This window comes from Lissotriton vulgaris, chromosome 5 (assembly GCF_964263255.1).
Source record: "Lissotriton vulgaris chromosome 5, aLisVul1.2, whole genome shotgun sequence".
Taxonomy (NCBI): domain Eukaryota; kingdom Metazoa; phylum Chordata; class Amphibia; order Caudata; family Salamandridae; genus Lissotriton; species Lissotriton vulgaris.
The window spans coordinates 456,948,651-456,973,393 of NC_141693.1; positions in this window are offsets into that span (position 1 = coordinate 456,948,651).

A 24,743-nucleotide genomic window follows, 5' to 3' on the forward strand; every position below is an offset into this window, starting at 1 on the left:
CTGAAACATATTTCACACCAGCCCCGCTAACCAGCAAGATTCCTTCGGGGAAGAGAAATTGTTGCGATTGTTGGGCCTCTTCACCGTAGGAAATTATCGAAAGAAATGGTACAATAAGACAAACTAAACCCCAAGGCAGATTCACAGGTGTTTATAGGTGGGTTTCATGGTGGTTTGGAAAGTGGAACTTAATGCTCAGTGGCTGCCAGCTTCCACTGCAGCTCCTTATATCCTTGGCGACATGTGTGCTGATACACACGCAAACCCTTTGCGATGCTGTTGCGTCACTTTTTGTGCCATGTTGTGGCATATTTACAAAGTGACCATCTAAGCAGATGCGTCACTTTGTAAAGCTCTGTGCTACATTATACCTAGTCAGATATAGTGTATGCAGGGTGGTCTTTCCACCACAAAAAAGGGTCGTAGAAGTGACATAGTGAACTCTATGAGATTTCACTATGCCACTTCTAGGACGCCAATGCGTCAAATCTTACGCCTGCCTCACAGCAGGCGTAAGCTTGACGTAGGCGCCTTTAACATGTGACTTGCCCAGCTGTAATGACCCATTGGTGGAGTAGCATCACGTTTGCGACACATTCCAGCAATGCGTAATTACTGCACTTACAGATATATCAGAAATACTGACATATCTATAAATCCTTGTGACATGGAGACCCGTACAGTAAATACAGCACATCCATGGTGTCACAAGGAGGGCACACTGAAAATTGTTGCAACGCTGTTTTCACGCAGCGATGCAACACTTTTCATAAATAAGGCCCTGAGTGCGGAAGCTACTTCAGCACTGTCAACCAGACTCTGAGATGGCGACCAGACTCTGAGATGGCGACCAGACTCTGAGATGGCGACCTAATCCGGCCTGTCGTTTCAGGCTTGCCTTGCTGCCTGTGGTTGGATCCCCACATCTAAGAAGGTAGCCCCAGAAGCATTATTCCTCTCTAGCAACAAATATATCACTAGGACCAGGCAACCCAAAAATATGCCACAAAAGAAATTATAGTAGGTGCTGTTCAGTTATGACCCCATTCCTGTTCAAGGATGCCTTACTGTGTAGCTCAACAATGTTCCATTGCTACTGAAAGGCAGTTTAATTCTAATATAATGTGCAGCTCCACTAAGCCCTCTTGTGCCGTTCACTCATGCCTTCTGGTGCAACTTGATTGGGTGCCACATTCAGCAGACACATTTACAATGCAGCAAAAACGCATTGGCCCTCTTTACGAGTTAAGGACTACATTCCGATCCCTGGTCAAACACGTTTGCGCAGGGATTGATACTTACAAGTTGTTTGATAATAAACACACACCCTCGCAGTTTTCCTATGTTAAATTCTGGCAGGTCAAACATGCTGAAATGTGTCATGGGAAAAAATCACAAAAATAAAGGCAAAACGTGAGAACATGGTGTGTTAAAAAATGAATCCCCATGTTATGCCTAGTTTTCCTTTTGAAAACTCAGAATTGTGGTATTTACCGCACCTGATAAATACCTCACTCTGGGGTAACGATATTGACCACATGTGGTAAATACTTGTGGTGATATTATGCATGCCACTGCTTTGTTCTGGAATTCCACCTTCGTACATCCTGTGATGGAAATCCTAATACATCTGTGTTCCAAGTTCTTCAGCTGCCCCTGAACCACTGTTGATGCAGGAGTGTTCGAAATATACTTGTCCAACCTCATCCTGCTTTTTTCATTATTCAGTAAAAATTACACAATTGGCAACAAGCAGCCCACAAATAACATTAGAACTGCTTAACATTTCAGAATAGTTCTGTTTCATCAAGCAAAATCAGCTGGGCGTGGGAGGTCTTTTTGCAAAGAGAACTTTAGCATATAGACTGAAGAACCAGGTTTTAGAACCCAGCGGCGGCAGGGATAACGCCCGATGTATTCGAGTTCCCCTGCCTCGGCAAACAGAGACACGGGACACTTCTTGATGACGTCAAAGACCAAATTTATTGGCTGCAACCAGGAACAGAGGTCTACGAAGCACAACACGGGTGGTTCGCTAGAGACTGCACAAATTCATAGAGCGGAGCATCGTCTTTTATGCCCAAAATCACATTCCTGGCTAGTATCAATTACATACAAACTGACCAATGAAACTGTGACATTTCAAACATATCGCATGACGACAATCCCACTTTCCGTTGTCCAGCCCACCAGAAATGACCAAGCAAAATCCAACATTCCTGTTCGATCAGGCCGGACAAACCCATCATAAAGACCTCAACCCAAATCAGTGATTAAGCCATAAAGGAAGGAACAGAAGCAGATGAGAAGCAATATAGAAGGGTGTGTGCATGTACCATAAACTCAGCAATGTCCTGCTCTTTGATCTTTATCTGACCAGCTGCTTAACAAGGAACTGGCTCAGCGAGGTCCGCCTCAGGCAAGGGAATCAGTTCGGCCAGGTCACACAAGAGTCAGCTAAGGTGTACGTGTCCCAAGGACTCGTTCGGCCATAATCATTGGCCTATTTGAGGGCAACCACACAAAATGGCTGCCGCACACAAAATGGAACCCGAGGGTTCAAACGAAATCCCTGAATACGTAGTGTTCTCATTGATCGGTTATGACAAAAACACTCGTACACACCGCACTCGTTATTTGCGGTCTGCTGATACCAAAAATTGTCTACATCCGACGACCTTCTTTGAACGGGTTCAGAATCTCCAAACCACAGACCCTCAGAGTTACAGAACCACAGACCCTCCTTTTGCCCTTTCATAGGCAATAAACCCAAACCCATGTCAGTCTGAATCCAGCTCTATATTCATCAGATCATCGAGATGTTGCTGTAGCATCATCCTAGTACTTAGCAACTCTCTCTCGACAGGTTTCCTCGCACACGAAGTAGCACAAAGGCCACATATAGCAGGAGCACACTACACAGAGACAGAACAGGAAAAGGATAGCTAAAACCATCCCAATGACCATCAGAATCTTCCATCCCCACGTGGATATCAATCCCCAAAACCATCCCATCAACGACCAATCTCCCTCGTCTATATGTACAGACTCGGAGATCTTATGTAGTCTGGAAATGGCCTGGAAGACTGTCGGAGCGTTGTCTGGAATGAAAACGCAGCAGCTCGATTGAATCAGTTTACACACTCCACCTCTATCTGCAAGTATGATATCAAGAGCAACTCTATTCTGAAGTGTCATAAGTCGATCCGACTGGAGCTCAGCAGTCAGATTACTAAGGGCACCAGCAGTTTCGAATATGGTGGATTCAACCACTCTCGTCAACTGGCGAATGTTCCTGCTGTTAGCCATAGGCCCCAGAACAGCAGAAAACCCTTAAAGAAATCTCCCAAATCTTGACCTGCGGTATCTTCCTTACTGAAGACACCTCTAGCAATTCTCGTTTTATGGTAATCTGCCGCAGCTGTAAAAGTGGGAGGCAACAGGAAAGAAACAAAACATGTGCCCGAAAAATCAGGGGGCAACCATGTGTACGCTTTATCGTAAAAGATTAAGTAGGTACCCTTAGCTGCTAGGAACGCTGGGGAAGTCTGAGATGCAAATAGATAAGTCTCAGTGCAAACACTCTTCCCTAACTGAGCTCTCGGATTCTTGCCATTACCTTGCAGACAATAATGACTCTGATGGGGCACTATACAAATCGGTGGAGAACTTTTCGCTCGCTGGTTAACACTCAGACTAACTCCATATCCAGTAACGTTCCAACCAATGTATGCTTGTGTCTCATCTCTCGGAATAGTCTCATAGGAACTAATTCCTCTAATCATATCGACTATACCCTTGACCAGAGCACTAGTCTTCGGACTATCTTTCACAGAACGTTGGGGATAGACACTATGAGCATAGATGAACATCGTTCGATATGCTCAAATAGAACCATTGTAGCTGAAAGGCAAAACCAGGTAAGGAATACCTTTATCGGTCGTATGGGGCATAAGGCCACAAACCCAACAGTTTGTCGTGTTCATTACTAGCTGGTGTTGGTGCAGAAGCTGAACAAAGGAATTGTTAGCGAATTCCAGTCTTCTAACAATTTCATGTTCGGGCAGAGGGTGAAAAGAATGAGAAGAAATAGTAGGAGGAGGTATAGGTTGCGTAGTGGGCATGAACGTCACTTGAAAAGAGAATGTCACATATCCAATTAAAAACATCATTAAGTTAAACAACATAAATAAACACAATATTAAAAATATTTTCCGGGTCATCAATTTACAGATTTTGCTTTTAAAGCTTATTCTTTCAACAGGTCTCTCCATCTCGAAAAACTCCATCCTCTCTAATTGCTGCTCGCGGTGGTAGGGTGTTCTATGCTAAGGAATGCTTCTGTCAGCCCAGGGCAACTCCCTTAGGCCAACCTGAACCGTCGACCTAACGTCTTCGGCTTGCACTCCAAAGACTTCGGCAACCGCGACCCTACAGCTGAACCCGGATGGCGGTTCGAAAAACAAAAATCAAAGTAGTTCCTCGGAGGAGAGTTAACCTGCAAAAATCATAAAAAAGAAAACTTTTATATTTTTATTTGTCCTGCGACTATCGGTCGCAAATTATAACGCTCTTTGCCAGGCAATGTCTGTTCACGGAACAAGAGCTCAGGTTCAACAGTGTTCAAACGGTTCAATGGAGGCACAGCTTCTTGGAGAAGATCATCACTTTCTTGCTCAGTGTTCGTTCCAATCAAACGGGCATCGCTGAAAGGCAGAAAACGAGGCACGGTCTCAGTCTCAGAATCAGGAAGTCCTTTCTGGACCCACCGGTCGTACGGCAGACGCAAAGGAGCCCTTTTGCAATGTACGCCGTGGATCCAGTTCTTTTTACCGTGCACTCGTACTGCAGAACGGGTAGATAACAAAACCAGGTAGGGTCCTGTCCAGTGGGGCTGCTCGTTCTTGGTTTGCTGAAAATTCTTCATGAGCACCCATGCGCCAGGTTCAATGGCATGCCCTGGATCTTCAGAAGCTTGTGGCAATGAATCGTGAACCTGTTGATGCAAAACACGCAATTTAGCCGTCAATTCATACAGGTAGTCAAGCAACACAGGATGCTCTATTTCACTAAATTTTGTCGGCCTCGGCACTCCCCAAATGTTTGCCGGGCGAACAAACACAACTTCATACGGACTCAAACCCATTCGGAAATGCACAGTCATTCTAGTGGACAAAAGGGCTAGAGACAAGGCATCTGGCCATTGTAAACCAGAGCTCGCTTGAATTTTGGCTAACTTCAGTTTTAGGGTGCCGTTGTAGCACTCGACTAGACCAGCTGATTGGGGGTGATTTGCAGCGTGGAACTTCTGCCGGATACCTAACCCATCACATACTCGCTTCATCACTTGACCCACAAATTCACTCCCATTGTCACTCCAGATCATTCTTGGCAAACCATACCTAGGGAAAAATTCCTTAATAAGGGCTTTCGCTGTGGACAAGGCAGTATTGTCCTTCAAAGGGTAGGCTTCCACCCATCTAGAAAAAGAGCAAACAACCACTAACACATACTTTAGGTTGTTGCACCTCTCCATGTGGATGAAATCTAGCTGCAAAGCCTCAAAGTGATACGTTGGAGCAGCAAAATGACCAGCTGGAGTTGGAATTCCCTTACCAGGATTGTACATCAAACACACCATACAGTTCTTAACAAGTCAAGTCAAGTCAGATAATTTATATAGCGCACTACATACCCAGAGGGTCTCAAGGCGCTTAGGAAGGGGAGGGGGATTATTTGTCGAATATCCACGTTTTAAGTTGCTTTCTGAATGCTAGGTGGTTCTGAGTAAGGCGAAGGTCAGCGGGGAGTGAGTTCCACGTTTTGGCAGCCAGGTATGAGAAGGATCTGCCTCCCATGGTGGTCTTATTGATGCGAGGTACAGTGGCGAGGGCTTGGTTGGAAGAGCGTAGTTGGCGGGGGGGGGTGTAGAAGGGCAGTCGTGAGTTGAGGCATTCTGGTCCGATGTCGTAGAGTGATTTGTGTGCGTGGGTTAGCAGTCGGAAAGTGATTCTCTTATTGACGGGTAGCCAGTGGAGGTCTTTCAGGTGGCCAGAGATATGATCGTTGCGCGGGATGTCTAATATGATCCTGGCTGATGCGTTTTGGATTCGTTGGAGTTTCTTCTGGAGTTTAGCGGTAGTACCTGCGTAGAGGGTGTTTCCGTAGTCCAGTCGGCTCGTGACCAGAGCGTGGGTGACTGTTTTTCTGGTTTCGGTGGGGATCCAGCGAAATGTTTTTTTGAGCATGCGAAGAACGTTGAAGCAGGATGAGGAGACGGCGCTGACTTGTCTGTTCATTGAGAGAGAAGAATCCAGGATGACGCCTAGGTTCCGTGCGTGGTCTGTCGGGATGGGTGCTTTTCCAAGGGCTTCCGGCCACCAAGAGTCGTCCCATGCAGAGGGGGATGTACCTAAGATGAGGACTTCTGTTTTGTCTGAGTTCAGTTTCAGACGGCTTTGTTTCATCCATTCGGCAACTTCTTTCATTCCTTCGTGTAGGTTAGTTTTGGCGGTGCTGGGGTCATTGGTGAGAGAAAGGATTAGTTGAGTGTCATCCGCGTAAGAGATGATGTTGAGGTTGTGTTGGCGGGCGATGGCTGCGAGGGGGCTCATGTATACGTTGAAGAGTGTGGGGCTGAGTGAGGATCCTTGTGGGATTCCACAGATGACTTCAGTGGCCTCGGACTTGAATGGTGGAAGGCGGACTCTCTGGGTTCTTCCGGTGAGGAACGAGGTGATCCATTCAAGTGCTTTTCCTTGTATTCCGATGTTATTGAGGCGTTGTAAAAGGGTGCTGTGGCAGACTGTGTCGAATGCTGCAGAGAGGTCGAGGAGGATGAGGGCGACTGTGTCTCCATTGTCTAGTAGAGTTCGAATGTCGTCTGTTGCTGCGATGAGGGCGGTCTCAGTGCTGTGTTTTGCTCGGAAGCCAGATTGTGAGGAGTCAAGGGATTTGTTGGCTTCGAGGAAAGCGGCGAGTTGGTTGTTGACAGCTTTCTCGATGACTTTGGCCGGGAATGGAAGGAGCGAAATGGGGCGGTAATTTTTGAGTTCGGTGGGGTCCGCTGTGGGTTTTTTCAGAAGGGCGGTGAGTTCGGCGTGTTTCCAGTCATCCGGGAAGGTGGCGGAGTTGAAGGAGCAGTTGATGACGTCTCGGAGGTGCGGTGCTATGACGGAGTCTGCTTTGTTGAAGATGTGGTGAGGACATGGGTCTGTGGGGGATCCTGAGTGGATGGAATTCATCAGGCGGATTGTGTCCTCAGTGGAGATTGGGTTCCAGTCGTTGAGGGTGTTCACGGGGGGAGAATGTTCAGCAAATGGTTGGGTGGGTTGGTCTCCGGGTTGGTCGTCGAAGCTGTTGTGGATGTCTGCAATCTTGTTGTGGAAGAATGAGGCTAGGGAGTCGCAGAGGGCTTGAGAGGGGGTGATGTCGTTGGAGTTGGCCGAGGGATTGGAAAATTCCTTGACGATGTTGAAAAGTTCCTTGCTGTTGTGGGCGTTGTTGTCAAGTCGATCCTTGAATGCTGCTTTCGTGGCCTTTTGGATTAGTTGGTGGTGAGTGCGGGTGGCGTTTTTGAAGGCGTCCTTGGTGCTAGTGGTTGGGCCTTTTTTCCAGGCCTTTTCAAGGGAGCGGCAGAGTTTCTTGGACTTCTTAAGATCATCGTTGAACCATGAGGCCTTCTTGCTGCCAGGTTTGCTTTGACGTTTTTTCAGTGGTGCTAAGGTGTTGGCGGTGTTGGATAACCATAGGGTGAGGTTGGTGGCGGCTTGGTTTGGGTTAGAAGACTGGGCTGGGGTGTTGAGAAGGAGCGATGCGGAGATCTGGTCGGTGGTGATTTTGTTCCAGTTTCTTTGCAGAGTTTGTTGGAGGTGGTTGGTAGGTTTTGGCTTGTTGTAGGTGAAGTGAACGCAGCTGTGGTCAGTCCAGAGGAGATCCGTAGTGTGGCTGAAAGAGATATGATTGCTGGAGGTGAAGATGGGGTCGAGTGTGTGACCTGCGATGTGGGTGGGGGAGGTGACCAGTTGTTTAAGTCCGAGGTTGGCGAGGTTGTCCAAGAGGGTGGTGGTGTTGCGGTCGTTGTTCTTTTCAAGGTGAAAGTTGAGGTCTCCCAGAAGGATGTAGTCTTTGGAGGGGAGCGCGTGTGGAGTGATGAAGTCCGTGATGTCTTCACTGAATTTCGCGCGGGGACCTGGTGGTCTGTAGAGGAGGGTGCCTCTGAGTGTGGTCTTGGGGTCGATGTGGATTTGGAAGTGAAGGTGTTCGGAGTTGGCGAGGTTGGCGTCAGAGCTGGTAGAGATGCGGATTGATTTCTTATGGACGATAGCGATTCCTCCTCCTGTGTGGCCGAAACGGTCCTTGCGTGTGATCTTATAGTCTTCAGGGATGGCAATGGTGATGTCTGGGGCGGAGGAAGCGTTCATCCATGTTTCTGTTAGGAAGGCGACGTCTGGAGAGATGGTGTCTAGTAGATTCCATAGGTCAATGGCGTGTCTGTGGACCGAGCGGGTGTTGAGAAGGATGCATTGTAGGTGGTTGGGGTTGAGAGTCTGTGGGGTGGTCGTAGCGGAGTAGTTGTCGGTGCCGCTGAATTTGCAGGAGTAGCAGGAGAAAGGTCCATGGGTGTGTCCAGGAGCTGCTTGGACGCAGTTTGGGGAGCGAAAACTTGCAAATCCCTTTCACGCTAATATGAGCCAATCCATGAGCCATTGTAACCACTGGAAGCACATACGCATCGGGTAACAACCATCTCTGATGCTCTGACAAATCAATCCAACAACCATTCGAATCCAATTTACCCTTGCTCTCTCTCCATTCATTCAACTATTTCTCTGTAGCTTCAGCTTGGATGGATTTCACACTCTCAATCGTATCTTCACACATACTTCCATCCGGTACCCATCTCGCCGGACCTGCAACATACATTTGACTCATCACATTTCTCGCAGTTTCTTTCGCGACTTCATCTGCAAAAGCATTACCACGACCAACATTATCCGTAACTTTCTTATGCGCACTGCATTTCACAATCGCTACTTGCAATGGCAAAGTATGAGATTCAAGAAGTTCCTTCACCAACTGAACATGCTGTATCTTGGTCCCATGCGAAGTCAGGAACCCACGCTCTCTCCACAAACGTCCAAAACTATGAGCCACACCAAATGCATACTGGCTGTCAGTATACACAGTCACTCGTTTTCCTTTCGCCAACACACACGCTCTTGTTAATGCAATCAACTCTGCTGCTTGCGCTGAAGTATGTGGGATACGTGCAGCTTCAACAATCGTATGCAAAGTCGTAACAGCATATGCCACAGTCGTATCACCATTCCGAAGCTTGAAGCACGAACCATCAACCCATAAAGTACCATCACACTCTGGAAGAGGAGTGTCCCCAAGATCTATCCTCCCTTTCGTTAATCCTCAGTCCTAAGGAAACAATCATGTTGTTCGATATCGTCTATCACAGTCGAAATCGGCAACATCGTGGCTGGATTCAACGTGTTGCATCTCTTTATATGCACATGACTCGCTAACAAGGTCAATTCGTAACCCGACAACCGAGCACTAGTTAAGTGCTGTGTCTTGGTACGATTCAACAAGGTATCCACTGCATGTGGAACCATCACAATCAGTGTATTGTCCATTACTAAACCAGCAGACTGTCGAATCGAAACAGCCGCTGCCGCTGTAGCTCTCAAACAACTCGGCAATACTCTAGCTACCGGATCCAAAGTCGACGAAAAATAAGCACATGGACGCTGCTTATCGCCAAATTGTTGAGTCAAAACTGACAATGCACATCCCTCTCTCTCGTGGACATACAATGTGAAAGGCTTACTGTAGTCGGGGGTACCCAACACAGGAGCCGAACACAACGCATCACGTAATTCTGAAAAGCTCTTCTGACATTCGTCAGTCCAAGGAATAGGATTTGGAGTATCCTTAACAGTAAGAGCTATCAAAGGTTTCGCTAGCAATGAAAAATTAGGGATCCACTGTCTACAGTACGATGTAATACCCAAGAAAGCACGTACTTCTCTCTGTGTCGTAGGCACACTAATTTTCACAATCGCTTGAATTCTTTCTGGGGTCAGTTTCCTTCCCTCCTTCGATAAGAGGTGACCTAAGTAGCTAACTTCTTGTCGACAATATTGCAACTTCGAAAGAGAAACCTTATGATGGAAATCAGGCAAATGGCGTAAGAACGACAAAGTAGCCTCTCTACAAATCACTTCATTGTCAATTCAATTCATAAAGCTTTATTCGGAACATAAAAACATGTCCATAAAAGCACATACAATTACAAATACAAACATTTCATTTAAAAAAAGAAACACATAATACATATATTATCCAGAGGGGGGTGGAATAAATATTTAAAATGATTAAAAACACATACTTTTCCTGGCACTGATGGCCTTAAGCAGGAAAGTAGCAGTAAAAAAGCAAATGTCCGGATGGTGCAGATTAAAAAGCAGTTTCATAGAGTCTGTAATTGTTCTTACTCCAAATCTTTTCAACATAGGCTTTAGGAAGATTTTCCGTAGTTCACTATACATTTGGCATGATAAAAGAAAGTGCGTAGTGCTCTGTTCCGCATTATTATCACAAGCACAGGGTCCGTTAGGGCGCATTTTTACATTAGGGCACGCAACAAGATAATGTACTGTTCCCATCCTCATTCTGGTTAGTACAAACTGGTGCGAAACTCTGGTTACCTGTGTCAAGTATGGGTGAAATCCAATAAAGTCATTCATGCTATTGTACAGTTTACATGTGGATAATTTAGATTCCTCCAAAGAATGCCTCTCGATACAATAATTCAAAAAGATAGTTTTCAAATTTGATTTGGAGATATCAGAGGCACAATATTGGTCATTGATCACATTAAACCCAAAAACCTTTTGGAAACATTCAATAATATATTTAATCCAAGGGATCTTTAAATGCTGGTCCAAAGAGAGGCAATCCTCGATAATGGCTCTATTCAATGAGGTGCCATCACTCAGCCAAACAGAGCGCCACAGTAATAAGGGTCTTGATCATATCGTTCAGGATTTGAGTCCCTGTTTCCTTATGAACCAAGTTGTTGGAGGTAGATTTGGGTAGACACAGGAGCCTTTTCAGGAAATTATTCTCCTCCACCTGTAGGCTCCCGGCTGGTGACACACCCCATACACCTGCCCCATAAAGGGCCGCAGAAAGACATCTAGATTGATACATTTTTAACATGTCTTTAATACGTCTATTCCCCAGCTTCTTGGCGAATACAAAGACCCCATTAGCACTCCTGGTCATCTTTGTTTTAACAGCTTTATGTTCAATATCCCAGCTACCATTTTTTGAAAAAGTGATCCCCAAGTAGCAAAAATTGTCAACTTTTTGAACCGGTTCGCCATCTATAAAATAATGGGAATTACCTTTCGTTTTAGCTCGTCCAGGCCCACACTCCATCACATATGTTTTCGATTTATTGATCACCAGTTTCCTGTTTTTGATGAACTGCACAAAGCTGTCCATCAAGCGTTGGAGACCAAGGGGAGTCCTGGACAACAGCACGGCGTCGTCCGCATAGAGTAACACAGGGATGTTAAGGTTGTTAACTCTAGGGACGTCCGCCGTAAATGTCTGCAGAACAGAATCCACCTCATTTATGAATAGAGTAAAAAGCAGGGGTGCTAGAACACACCCCTGCCTAATTCCCCTCCCGATCCTGAACTTACTCGTACACTCCCCATTAGGTCCATATCAAACACTGGTGGTAAGTTTTTCGTACAGGCGGGCCAGAAAGTAGACTATACCTTCGGGAGCTCCCATTTCAATCAGTTTAGCCCATAGTATAGCGTGGTCTACCATATCAAAAGCGCTGCTTAGGTCAGCAAAACATAAATAAAGTGACCCTTTTTTGGCCTGGGTATATTTCCCTACCAAAAGTTCTGAATTCAAGCACTGCTCAATGGTGCCACGACCTTTTCTGAACCCAAACTGACAGTTAGTTAAAATCCCATTAGTCTCTGCCCATTCCTCTAATCTGACTAAAAGGACCCGACTCATAATTTTGACAGACGAGTCCAGTAAGGATATTGGCCGATAATTTTTGGCGTCGCCCCGGTCACCTTTCTTATAGATCGGGACGATTATTGATTCCGCCCAAGTAGACGGTATTTTGCAGCAAACAGTTGCATTGAAGATCTTAACCAGCAATGGGCCCCAAATCTCCGGGGCGGTCTTATACACATCTATGGGCACCCCATCAGGTCCCTGGGCCTTCCCTCCCTTACTGGCTCTTATACTAACCATAGCCTCATCTATGGTGATATTTAAGGCTATGATGGGCCAGCCTTTTCCATAGGAGGCCGGTCTATTACCTGAGTCAAAAATAATGGAAACATGTTGAATCCATGATTCCATACTCACATTTGATGTGAGTTCTGGGACCTTTTTGTCCTTTAGGAATGGGCTGTTCACCGCGGTCCAAAACAGAGTACAATTTTTCAGTTCTGCTGCTTGGCTAAGATTGTCCCATGCTTCCTGCTGTAGTTCAGCCTTTCTACGTTTAAGGATCAAATTATAATCCTGCCTAAGTTGAATCACCAGACTCTTATCTCTTGGTTTAGCTGCTAAGGCCTCTTTAAGATCACTCCGGGCAGTAGAACAAGCATGGTCAAACCACCCCCTTTTATGTCTACTCTTGTGCCCTATTACTTTGGTAAACTTCTTATTGATGGTTGAAATAATTCTATCAAAGTGGTCAATACTGACAGCCAAGGTTTCATCCTGTTCAAGGATTGCCGTGATTTCCATCAAACAACTAGTGATGATGGAATCAGATGTTATATCGGCTTTTTCTCCTTTCCACCTCAACCTATAACCATTTGGTCTATGGGGTTCGATATTAACAATACTACCCTGTTCAGGTGTGAAGACATGGTTCCAAATCATGGCTTCAGTAGTTAAGCAGTTATGGTCACTTAACATAGCATCAACCACCTTGGGCTCTGAGCATAGGGGAATTAGGTTAGAAGACATGCACATAAAATCAATGACAGTGTTGGCCCCCCTTCCTTTAAAAGTCGGTATATTTTCTCCCTGGTCGTTCTTGGCATTTTCCATAATTTCCATATCATAATCTATCAGAAAGTTATTCAGGGTTTCTCCATATAAATGATGGGAAAAATGGGCATCAGCATCCCCTGAGCGATTATACACACCGCATAACTACTGAGATGATAAGGGGCAAACTGAAACATTAAAATCCCCCACAAAAATAAATTCATAAACACCATTAACATTTTTCACAAAATTAGTCTGTGCACTATCTAATTCATTAATTGCAACATGTCTAGTGCCATCAAATATATTATTGTAGAAATTAATCAGAAGTATATTTCTACCCGAGGGGGGCGGAGCTAGCCGGCGTTCATGGCGGACGCTTAAGAGCGGAGCTCCGTGCTAGCGCTGCCGAATATTCGTCAAATATCCTTTGAAAGCGGCGTAAATCGTGAAATTCCGGCGGGGGCTGCCTCCCCTTCCCCAGCGGACCTCCGACGCGACTTTGGGAGAGTTGCGTGTGCCGGTCCCCCCGGCGACACCAACGACCGGAGAGTTGCGGACCAGGCCGGGATCCTCGCTCTGTCCTGGGACGCGAGGCCGAGTTGCGTCACCCGACGTGCGGCCCCTTGGTGAGGACGCCCCGCTGCGGAGCGAGCACCGTGACCGGCAGTAGCCGCGGCCCCTCCAGCACACCGCGACCTTATAGCGGGACCCCTGCAGTGATAGCTGCACACCCTGTAGCGCTCTGAGGACTCGAGCGAATGGCGGCGGCATAGAGAATTCACCGGGAGTGCACACGTGGCGCCGGCGGGGCCCTGCGTTGTCACGGGCGCCACTGCACACTGCCTGAGAGAACTGCCTGGAAGCCCGACCTCTCGGAGGGAGCCTTGAGGAGAGGTGGGCGGCTTTGGAACAGAGGACCCCCATCACGAGCCCTGCACCCTGAATCTGTCTGGGGGCGCCCTGGAACCGAGGCGCTGTGTGGGGGAGAGATAAAGGCGGGCGCCTACCTTGGCCTGTGGCAGTGCTGGGCTCGCCGGCCCGAACGCGACAGGGAACTCGGCGGACGGCCCCCGGTGCCGGCCTGCGCACGGGGAGGGATCCCACATCGTCCCATTGGGGGACCAACGGCATTATAAGGCCCGTGGACACTGGCCTCCCTATCCACTGCAGCGATGGGCAAGGGCGACAGGACGCAAACGAAACTCTCGTTTGATCAGAGGAGACAGAAGGCGCCAGAGCCTCCGGCGGCCCAGTCCCCGGGAGCGGCTGCAGACCCGAGCACCGCACTGTGCGCAGAAATAAAAGGCATGCTTAACACGATGGAGAAAGGCCTACAGGAGGGCATGTCGGCCATTGGCACCAAGATTGACGCCCTGGCGTACCGGATGGACCGAATGACGGAGAGGGTGGATAAGCATGCGGAGAGGCTGGACATGGCGGAGCGCAGATTGACGGAGGCGGAGGAGGCACAGACAACATGGGACGCTGACCGCAAGCAGTTTGGGAGGCTGCTCCAGGTGATACAGGAGAAATCGGAAGATTTAGAAGCCCGCTCCAGGCGGTCTAATATTCGCGTCACGTGTGTGGCGGAGTCGACCCAAACCGGGAAAATGGAACTATTTGTTGAGAAACTACTTAAGACTTTATTGGGGGGCGACACCTTCTCCCCCATGTTTATAGTGGAGCGAGCCCACCGCACCCTGGGACCAAGGCCTCCTCCGGGTGCGAATCCTAGGCCGATAATAGCGAAACTCCTCAACTACAGGGACAGAGACGCTGCCCTCTGTGCCGCTAGAGAGAAGGGGAATTTGCAGTACGAGGGAATGAACATTTCGTTATACCCTGATTTCACCTCCAAGGTACAGGAGGAGAGACGGCGATTCGTCCCCTACAAGCAGCAACTCAGAGACCTGGGCTTGGACTACGCCATGTTGTACCCGGCGCGGCTGCACATCAACAGGCAGGGCCGCTCGCACTTTTTCACTGATCCCAAAGAACTGCAGAAATCCCTGAAGCAATGGATCAAGGAGCGCCGAGGGCACCAGACGGCGCCCGCGGAGGAGCATACTGGCGATGGAGACCTGGAGGAGCAGGACTAGTGAGGAAGGGGGGGCGCGGTGGCACCTTCTGGAGGCTCGGCTACTCTAGCCCCTGTGATAATCCTCGTCTGTTGGACCGGGGGGAGACCACTCGGGACGCGCCACTGCAGTGAGCGGACTACTGGACATGAGATTGCGGGTGAGATCTGCACAAGCCACATGGGTTATGATGGGGGGCGGCGCTCTCCATGACACTGTTAGACTGATCCGTGATGGTTTTGCTGGGGGCCCGACACATGGAAGGGACAGTGCGGTCCGGGGGGTGGGGGGGGAAAGCCCGTTAAGGCGGGTACGATACTGCTATCTTTAATTAAAGTCGCACTAGCAATTGGGGGCACTGGCGTAGGGGCGGCCTATTGATACTGTGCAGAAGGCACGACCGGACTGTGGTCGATATGGACATTGAGTGCGCTACCTCTGCCCTGGCGCTTATAGTGCTTGCGGCTCTTCTTGAGTCTGCTTGGGGAAGTTTGAAGTTGGGTGGGGGGGTGGCATGCAGGGATCTCGGTCACACCAGACTGTGGGTGGAGGGGGGAAACGGGGGTTCTGAGTTCGGGGATGTTTGGGGGAAGGTCCGACATGTGCTCCACAATGTTATGTTCTGCAGGGTGGGTGGGCGGCTGCCGCTTCCGGAGGGGGGTGGCCCTCGGCACTACATTGCAATTGATGTCCTCTTTCACTGTTAATGGCTAACACGGCACAGGCAGATTTACCATGTGACACCGAGGCCCTTAGGGCTATTACCTGGAATGTGAGGGGATTAAATGATTACCGGAAACTCCGTAAGGTGCTACACTACCTACAAAGACACCACATAGACTTGGCGCTGCTGCAGGAAACTCACCTGCCCAACACCAGCAAGATGCTCACGCACAGGGGGCTCCAGGGACACTCCACTTATGCAGGCTTCACCACACACGCTAGAGGGGTTCTCACCTGGGTCAACCCGAAAACTAAGCTATCCCTTGCCCTGGTAAAGGCGGACCCGGAGGGGAGATTTGTGTTGAGCAAGTGCACAGGCAAGGGCCACAACCTACTGGTCATGAACGTCTATGGCCCGAACTACGACTCCCCTGACTTCTACGCGGCAGTTGCGGAACATTGTACTGAATGGTCCGCTGGTAACATGATTTGGGGTGGAGACTTCAATTTCACTTTTAGCCCTGAACTAGATAGGTCTGCGGGCCCCACCAGGCGTCCGTCGTCGGCGGCGTAGCACATGCAGGCAGAAATGTTGAGGCTGGGACTGGTAGATGTATGGAGAGAAAGACATAGCGCCAAGGGGGGGTACACGCACTACTCAGCGTACCACAACATCCACACCAGGATTGACTACTGGCTGTCCTCACATACCCTGCTCTCCATGGTCAGGGGCTGCAGTGTGCTTCCCCGCACACTGTCGGACCACTCCCCGGTGCTGTTGGTGTTGAATACTCCCCAGCAGAGAATCCCACCGTTCACGTGGCGTTTCCCACCTTACTCGTTGCTGGATGAGGCATTCAGGGCTGATCTGGGAGAGGACATAGACAATTTCTTTAACACCAATCTAGGCTCAGTGGACAGCTTCGGGACGATTTGGGAGACATTTAGGGTGTACGTGCGGGGGGTGGTCATGGCGAAGCACTCCGGGGTCCTGAAGGCAATTAGGAACAGGCTGAAATTTCTGGAGGGGCAGATAGCAGACTATGAACGCCGCCAGTTACTTGACCCGAACCTGCCTGGGGATGAGACCCTGCAAGAACTATTGAAAGAGTTCCACGAGGAGGCGGACAGGGAGGTACGACATTTAGGAAAATATGCGACAGCGCGCACGTATGGGGAGGGTGACCGCCCGGGTGCACTGCTAGCCAGGATTATGAAAGGCACCAGGCGCAAACAGACAATCGCGGAAATGCGAAACTCGGGGGGGGAGACTCTAACAGCGGAGGTAGACATACTGGCGGAGTTCAGGAGATTCTATGAGGAGCTATACACCACTAAAATTTCGGGGGTGGAGGATCAAATTGACAACTACCTCAGCTATATCAGGATGCCATTCCTTGAGAATTGGCAGAGGGAATTCCTGATGTCCCCTATTCACTGCGAGGAGATATCCGAGGCGCTAGACACCATGAGAGCGGACAGTGCCCCCGGGATAGACGGTCTGACGGTGGCCTTCTACAAGGCGTACAAAGATAAGTTGCTCCCCCACCTCTCCACCCTCTTTGACGAAATCTGTGAGTACGGCGCTATGCCACTCTCTATGCGGGAGGCACTTATTGTTACAATACTGAAACCTGGTAAGCCCAGCGACCTGCCAGGTTCGTACCGCCCATTGTCCCTTCTTAATGTTGACGCTAAACTCTACGCAAAAGTGCTGGCGACCAGGCTGGCACTGGTGGCGCCTGAGTTGGTAGCCCCGGAGCAGGCTGGGTTCATCCCGGCTAGGAACCTCACTTACAATATTCGCACGGTCATGGGAGCCATGCAGCATACTAGGCATGATACCAAAGCCATTGCGGTCTTTCTTGACATGGAGAAGGCCTTTGACTCCGTGGAGTGGCCCTTCATGCGCAAAGTACTGCAGAAGCTGGGGCTGGGAGAGCTCTTCCTCCAACTGCTGGGCGCCCTTTATTACCAGCCCACGGCTAGAGTTAGACTGGGTGATGCAGTCTCGGAGCCGATCTCCATCAGCAGAGGCACGAGACAGGGGTGCCCCCTTTCCCCGCTACTCTACGCCCTGGTGGCGGAGCCACTGGCGTGTGTGATACGGGAATACCACTCATATGAAGCCATCAACTACCCTACCTACAAGATTGGTATTTCCACACATGCGGACGACACCCTGCTGTATGTCAGGGACCCGGCCAATAATCTTGCGTCGGTATTAAGGGAAGTTGTGAGGTTCGGCGCACTCTCCGGACTGAAGGTTAACTGGACGAAATCAGTCGCCTTCCCACTGACCCCAATCACTGACCCCTTCGAGATGGACTACCCGCTCCAATGGTCCACCGAGCCGATAAGATATCTGGGCATTATGCTCCACACAGACCCAGACGTCATGCTGAGGGAAAACTACGGGGTTGCCTACAGCAAACTCGTGGATGACGTTGAGCTCTGGATTAAGCTCCCGCTGTCTCTGATGGGGAGGGTGGCCTTGATGAAAATGGTTATTCTCCCGAGGTTTCTGTTCCTATTCAATAATCTTCCGATTGTCCTCTCGAAAGCCTTCTTCGCTACCCTAAACAAACTCCTGGTGAGATTGGCGTGGGCCGGGAAACAACCTAGGGTGCAATGGAAGGTACTGCAATTACCGTATGAGCAGGGGGGATTAGCTGCCCCGGACCTGGAACGCTATTACAGGTTAGCGCAAACCTCCCACCTCCACACTTGGATTCATGGCAACCAAGACATCCCGCACGTGATCCTGGAACGGCTGTTCGCAGACCCTACTCCGCTTCCTGCTACCATTTGTGGCCCCAAAGACCGCAGGGTTGGCGTGCTGGACTCCCTACTCTCCACCAATCACGCCTGGCATTCCATCTTGCAGAGGCAAAACAAAGAGCTTATGTACGCTCCCAACATGCCGATACAATGGGCGCTTTGGCTCCCAACCTTGGCGGAACCGGGTGTCCATAGGGCCCTCCACGAACTGGGCGCACGCACATTGGGGGACCTATTTGTGCATGGTATGGTGAAGACGTGGGCACAGATCTCGCATCGGAGGGAGAGCTCCACATTGCTTCAACGCTTCCAGTACCATAGGGTACGTAGCGCCCTATTAGAACTGCTGGGCCCAGACATGGAGGAACCCCCCGCAGTCCCGGAACTGGTGTATGTCATAGACACTGCATCTCCGAAGAAGCTGATTACTAGGCTATACAGGATAGGACACGAGCACACGGCCCTGCTCTACACGAGGGCGCGCTTAGCCTGGCAGACTGACCTGGGCACCCACGTCGATGACGGCATGTGGGCCTACTGCTGTGCGGCCTCCAGGCGCATTTCCCTGAACGGGAGGCACCGTTTGGTCCATTTTAAATTTTTGCAAAGGGTGTACCATACGCCGGAGCGTCTCCACAGGTACGGTCTCCGCGACACCCCATCCTGCGAGAGGTGCCATGCCCAAGTTGCGGACTTCATGCACTTAGCTTGGAGCTGCCCGGGGGTCCAGAGGTATTGGACCGGCGTTTTTGCTGAAATGAGCACTATAGTGGAGTTGGACCTGGCAATGGATCCAGCCCTTGCTCTAATGGGATACACGAAATTGATTCCCGTTTCAGTTAGGAAACTGGTGAGCATGGGATTGCTCCTTGCGAAGCGAGTAGTCGCATTATGCTGGATGAGAGGGCCATTACCTACACTCAAGCGGTGGGCTAGCGACATGATGTACTGTAACACGCAGGCGGAAACATACAGTGAGCTCCTTCCGCCCAGAAGCCGCCCCAAGAACTTCTGGGGGTTGTACCAGACCTACTTGTCCTCCAGGCCGGACGGGGGTGTCTCGGAGGAGGAGGAGGGGGAGGAACGAGGGAGTTGCATGCAAGTGGCACCTGATTGATCTGAACGGGGTGCTCCCCCGCACAGCTGACGCTCTATAGGCGGTAGGAGATACCCCATCCCTGAAGGTGTGAGAACAGGGGGGAGGTACTCCGGATTGATGGAGAGCTGTATGCCGCACTAGCCACGACAGGCGATCGTAACGCCTGAGAACTTACTCGGAGAGCACAACTGGGGGACCAGTTAAGGGGAGGGGGGTGTTTAAAGGGTAGGGGATTGGTTGGGAGAAAAGTTAAAAATGTACTGCTTTGTCCATTTATTCACAATGCACACTACTTTGCAGATGATACAAGCCTACAGAGGAGGTCCTGCCTCTGCTGACCTCCGGCGATCTTTTGTATTGGACTCTATGATATTAATGTGTCATCGTATATGTCATTGTTGTTGCGCGGAGACCTACTGCCGGCCCGAGATGGGTTGTAGGCGAACAGTTATTTGTACCTTGTGATGTGCTTTCTCATAATAAATATAATTTTAAATTTTTTTTTTAAAAAAAAGTATATTTCTACCCGCTTCTTGTGCTAGCCATAAAATTTGTGAATGAGCCCCCACAATTACATGCGTTTTCACCGAGATAGGTAACTTGACTGAAATCAACACCAACAACCCTCCTTTAGCTCTACCATGGGTTGAGGCCAAGGCAGGAAGTTCATAGGATACAAAGCCATCAATGCCCTTAAAGTTTTTACACCAGGCTTCCTGTAGGCAAATGATGTCAAATAAGTTCACAAAATCTTTCCATCCTAGCATGTCCTCCTTGGCCACTAGGCCTGCAATATTCCAGCTGGCAATATAACAAGTTACCCTTTCCCTCTCACGGCTGACAATAGGCGTTCCATCACTAAATACGGACATGTTATCATCTGGGTTAAAAAGCTCTATGTTATACATTGAATTCCCAACTTCTCCCCCAACCGGCATACAGTCTACAATCACATTATTGATCAGTTCATTTACGGACATAGTTAATTCTCCAATATTATTACTGTTTGCATCCCCCCGAAAAAGGTCAATCTCATGTCAATCATTTTGATCCAGAAAGCTCAACGACTGGTACCTATTCTGAATTGGGACATGATAAACCATCCCATTACCAGGCAAGAGAGTGCTATCACAGGTTGAAAATGGGTTGGGAGTATGTGTTATAAATGTATTCCCGCCTGAGGCAGAATTCACCATATGCATCGGCGGGATAGGTGTGCCATCCTGAAAACCAGGACAAAAGTTAGACAACACAGGTCTATTTACAGTAGATGGATAATTAAAATTGTTCTTTGTCCCCTCCCTGTAATTAGCAGAAGGCAACCTGTTAAGATGGTTATAGAAATAGCCCAATGGTCTTGCAATTACATCTGTCTCCGACTGCGTGAGTGAGGCTGCTCTGAGCAGGACAGTCGCAACATGTTGCGGATGTTTAAAATTAATAATCACGCAGTCGCCCCCACAGGTCTTTCTAGTATTACCAATCCAATTGACTCTTCTGATAGAGATCATTTGATCAGAGTAGCCAACTGGATAACCACAGTGGCGGTTTAACCAAGAAGTTGTTTTATTTTTTTAAAGAATCCACTGACTCCTGGGTATTAGGGGCCTGGGTTAAAGTCGGGACATTAGTTAAGACTACGATGTAGGGTACACATTCAGGGGGAAGGTCTACTGGGCGCCTACATATCCTTACAGGTACCCCATTAGCCCCCCCTGTGGCAGCAGGCGTAGCTAAAACAGCTGGCACCGAGACAGTCTTAACACTGTTTGGGGCTGGTATTGATCCTACATCATTATGTGAACTACCCGGCACTACGCTTGTTGACCCAGCTGCCGGTGTCTGTAAAGGTCGGCCCGCCTCCTGAGCTATTGTACGTGTTGATACAGGTAACTCTTTGGGTAGTTGTTTCCTAGTATTAGTAGAAGGGGCACTATTTGTAAAGCGTGGTTGTACCCTATCCTTTAGAGGGACTGTGGTTGGACACGCTGTATTTTTGATATTTAATATGGATTTATCCAAATTGTCTGCATGCTGATCCACCACGGCCCTTAGTCTCAATACTTCTGCCCACAAATCATCAATTTAGGCTAGCAAGGGCTCTACAACCATTTTGAATTTATTATCGATAGTACTCACTAACAGGTCAATTTGGTCAGGCTTAATGGAAACACAACTGTCTTTAGATAATGGCCCTATTTTCTCGATGTTCTCCTTGAGTATGGTGTCTTTTTTGTTCTTTCTGACAGAATGATTTCCCCGTTTAGGTGCGATTTTTCTGCATGCTCTCATGAATTTAGTAGCCCTAATGGACTGCTGAGGGGTACCTTCAGAGTTCTCACACGGGTTATCTTCCACCATAATCAAGTTGTCGGGGGCCTCATTTGATTCGGCATTGATACCGATATTATCAGTCTCGACTGCTGTTACAGTTTCATTGGTGATATTCATATCTGCATTATTGGGATCCACAGATGAAATCAATGGGAGGTCTGGTACAGTACTTTTACCTAGCGATTTCCTTCTGTCGCTATTGATTCTGGTAACTACTTTCAGTAAATAGTTATCTGGTAAGGTAGATTGGACAGACATTTTGGGTAATTCAGAAGTCACGGACAGTTGTTAAAAAACATAAACAAAGTTACATCCACAAGTTACCACTTGCCCGTACTCAAAAGTGATGCCAAGGGGGGTGGCCCGTCCCGTCCTCGGTCGTCCCCGGACGGCCACAGACGGCCCCGCCCTTGTCCCGGGCTTCTCCCGGTCGCTCCCGCGCGCGACTCGCGGGGAGAGAGGGGTGTCAGCCTTTTTCTAGCGCCTCCGGGCGCTCCAGGCACGTCAGCGGCGCGCTGCCCCAGAGGCTGCTGGGGGCTCTGGTCCGGTATGCCTCCCGGCGTCTCCGTGTGCCTGGCAAAAGCCGCCGTTCCCTCACGGCACCGCCCGATGGCGTCTCGGTAAGTTTAGCAAGCTCCTGGTGTTCCCCCTGGGCTCACGGGGGTCAGCCTTTTTCTAGGGCCTCCGGGCGCTCCAGGCGCGTCACGGGCGCGCTGCCCCAGAGGCTGCTGGGGGCTGTTGTCCGGTATGCCTCCCGGCGTCTCCGTGTGCCTGGCAAAAGCCGCCGTTCCCCTCACGGCACCGCCCGATGGCATCTCGGTAAGTTTAGCAAGCTCCTGGTGTTCCCCCTGGGCTCACGGGGGTCAGCCTTATTCTAGCGCCTCCGGGCGCTCCAGGCGCGTCACGGGCGCGCTGCCCCAGAGGCTGCTGGGGGCTGTGGTCCGGTATGGCTCCCGGCGTCTCCGTGTGCCTGGCAAAAACCGCTGTTCCCCTCACGGCACCGCCCGATGGCGTCTCGGTAAGTTTAGCAAGCTCCTGGTGTTCCCCCTGGGCTCACGGGGGTCAGCCTTTTTCTAGCGCCTCCGGGCGCTCCAGGCGCGTCACGGGCGCGCTGCCCCAGAGGCTGCTGGGGGCTGTGGTCCGGTATGCCTCCCGGCGTCTCCGTGTGCCTGGCAAAAGCCGCCGTTCCCCTCACGGCACCGCCCGATGGCGTCTCGGTAAGTTTAGCAAGCTCCTGGTGTTCCCCCTGGGCTCACGGGGGTCAGCCTTTTTCTAGCGCCTCCGGGCGCTCCAGGCACGTCACGGGCGTGCTGCCCCAGAGGCTGCTGGGGGCTGTGGTCCGGTATGCCTCCCGGCGTATCCGTGTGCCTGGCAAAAGCCGCCGTTCCCCTCACGGCACCGCCCGATGGCGTCTCGGTAAGTTTAGCAAGCTCCTGGTGTTCCCCCTGGGCTCACGGGGGTCAGCCTTTTTCTAGCGCCTCCGGGCGCTCCAGGCGCGTCACGGGCGCGCTGCCCCAGAGGCTGCTGGGGGCTGTGGTCCGGTATGCCTCCCGGCGTCTCCGTGTGCCTGCTAAAAGCCGCCGTTCCCCTCAAGGCACCGCCCGATGGCGTCTCGGTAAGTTTAGCAAGCTCCTGGTGTTCCCCATGGGCTCACGGGGGTCAGCCTTTTTCTAGCACCTCCGGGCGCTCCAGGCGCGTCACGGGCGCGCTGCCCCAGAGGCTGCTGGGGGCTGTGGTCCGGTATGCCTCCCGGCGCCTCCGTGTGCCTGGCAAAAGCCGCCGTTCCCCTCACGGCACCGCCCGATGGCGTCTCGGTAGGTTTAGCAAGCTCCTGGTGATTGTCAGCAGCAACTAACAAATCGTCAACGTACTGAATAAGAGCAGCACCATCAGGTAAAACCAGCAAATCAAGTTGTGTCTTCAAAGCTTGACTATAGATCGATGGACTCTCGCAATAGCCTTGAGGAGCGCTCTTAAAGCGGAAACTTCGTCCTCCTAAAGAGAAGCCAAAGATATCTCTACTTTCCACGGCAATCGGGATGCTGAAGAAAGCATTCTTCAAGTCAATCACCGAAAACCATGTGGCTGTAGCCAGGATCAAAGTCAGTAAAGCGGTGATATCAGGCACAACAGGAAATTGCTGAACAACGATCTTATCCACCTCGCGAAGATCAATCATAAACCTATATACAGGAGGCTGTGAAGAATCAGTTCTCTTCAGAACAGGCAAAACCGGGCTATTGCACACATTACCTCTCGTTTCCTCAATCACACCTTTCTCAATCAGATCATAAATGATCGCCAAAAGTGCTCTCTCACCATCACTAGAAATGCGATATTGTGGAATGGTGGCAGTCTCACATTTGCTTTCAACGTCACAACATATGGCGGAATCTCTAAAAGACCTACATCATTGGGACCAGTAGCCCAAAGAGAATCGGGGGGAGAAGACAATTCAGGTGGAAGTCGATCTTTGGACATATACATCGGAAAGATCACTCTCTTACCCAACGTAAGGTGTACTCCCGAAGGAGAACAATATAGCGTCGCATACAATCTCTTTAACAAGTCCAATCCCAACAAGTTCTTGCCACAACCAGTCGTCAGAATGGGGGGTTCTTCGAATTCGCAAGGTCCAACAGAATGTAAATGTAAATGTATAGGCATTTATATAGCGCACTACTTACCCGTAGGGTCCCAAGGCGCTTCGACCGCTGCGAAACCCTTCC